The 1,884-nt window shown below is 37.0% G+C and overlaps 1 pseudogene; it reads left to right on the forward strand.

The window, feature by feature from the left end:
* LOC105509169 overlaps positions 1–1,884 on the forward strand; it is a 59,764-nt pseudogene that overhangs the window by 28,418 nt on the left and 29,462 nt on the right.

Here is a 1,884-nt window from a genome sequence, read left to right on the forward strand (position 1 = left end):
AAAAAAAAAAAAAAAAAAAAAAAAAGGAGATGATAATAACACACTTCATGGGGAGAAAAAGTGGGCTAAAGAATGTAACATGTTTCTTAGGGCACTGGGAACATAGTAAGCTTTCAATCAGCAGTTTAATAGTTGTTCTTATTATGAAGATTATTTTACTACATTATCAGCTTCTCAGATCCTTGGAAGGAGGTCCATTACTCTCCGGCTTTATGACTGGATCACAATTCTTGCATGGGACTGTTACAGTTAAATGGGTTTAGTTTGCTAATTTTGTGGTCTGATACCATATATTATGCTTCGTAATTACGTGGCATTTCTAAACTTCTAAATTTACATTTTTATGGATAAATGAAAATGACAGCCAATCCCTAATACCACAGTAAATGTTATTTCCTAACGTGGAGAGCTTCTCTCCTTCCTGCTGGATGGCAGTGCATTGCCCATTTGTCTACCACAGAGCTGAATCTTTATTGGAAATAATGCTCCTGTAAGTTCAAGACCAGCCTGGGCAACATAATGAAACTCCATCTCTACTAAAATTACAAAAGTTAGTCGGGCGTGGTGGCACACGCCTGTAATCTCAGCTATTCAGGAGGCTGAGGCAGGAGAATCACTTGAACCGAGGAGGTGGAGGTTGCAGTGAGCTGAGATCCTGCCAGCCTGGGCAACAGAGCGAGACACTGTCTCAAAAGAAAAAAAAAGGAAAAAACAACAACAAAAAAAGAAAGAATGCTCTTGTAGATAAGAGATTTTCATGGAAACTGAAGCCATCTAACTGATATACTTTATCCCTCATCATTTCCAAACAGTAAGTCAAATAGCTCTATCCATATGTAGAATGTTGGAAGTAGTTTATTGAATTTATCAGGTTTTAAAATTCAATTCTCACATTATCAGATATATAAAGAGATATTAACTAGTGTCCCCATTTCATAACTCCAGCAACGAGGATTTTTCTTGCTGAAAGTTACTCAGAAAGGTGATGGCAAGGATCTATCGCTTTCTTTCTTTTTTTTTTTTTAGATCTCTTGGGTCATAGTCAAATAGCATCTGTTAGTCCAAATTATTCTTTAAAGAATAATTGAATGTGGGAATTATAATCTGAATAGATATTCCAAGGATAAAATTATCACTTCATTTGAAATAGATGAGTCAATTATTTTGTGCTATGTTTTCTACCCCTTATTTTATTTTATACAGACCTTAACTCCTTTGGGAAGAGTGTATGGTATAAGGACACCAATAAGCATTTACAGAGTATTAACAAACCAACATTAGGTTGATGATTCACCCTGGATTCGTGCCAGGCTCTGTGACAGAACTCAATAAACATGATGTGCATTTCAAAAATTGCTAATCATAATTGAAATTTCCAAACCCCTCAATCCCATAAATTACATTAACTAGAACATGTTCATTTGGCCTGCTCCTACTCCCTTTACAGCATGATAGACCCTGTGATTTTCGGGCTTTCGGGAGGTGGGACATAATACTTTATTCTTCAAAGAAAAAGAGGTGATGTTTGGTCTTTTCTCTTTTTAGATTTTTTTTCACACTTACCCTATAGAGTTGTACACTGCTTTCTAAAATCCCTTCTGTACCTGTACAGTCTCTTCTTTATTTCTTCATGACACTTTTTATTCTTTTCAAATAAGCAGTGCGACTTATCACTTTTTTCTTTCTTAATTCATCTTTTGTCATGTACACTATTTGAAAAATATTATCAGCTGCTCATCAGAATTTCCAAAGAGTCCGTATGCGAATCGTTTACACCCACTCTGTAGCCCGCAGGAACATGGATCCGCGTCCTAATGACTGAAAAGGCCAATTAGGACCCGGGTAACAGCAGGAGCAACTGGACTCCCGCCCACCCCGACCGGG

The sequence above is a fragment of the Colobus angolensis genome, unplaced genomic scaffold (genome assembly GCF_000951035.1).
Source record: "Colobus angolensis palliatus isolate OR3802 unplaced genomic scaffold, Cang.pa_1.0 Scaffold170, whole genome shotgun sequence".
In the NCBI taxonomy this organism is placed as follows: domain Eukaryota; kingdom Metazoa; phylum Chordata; class Mammalia; order Primates; family Cercopithecidae; genus Colobus; species Colobus angolensis.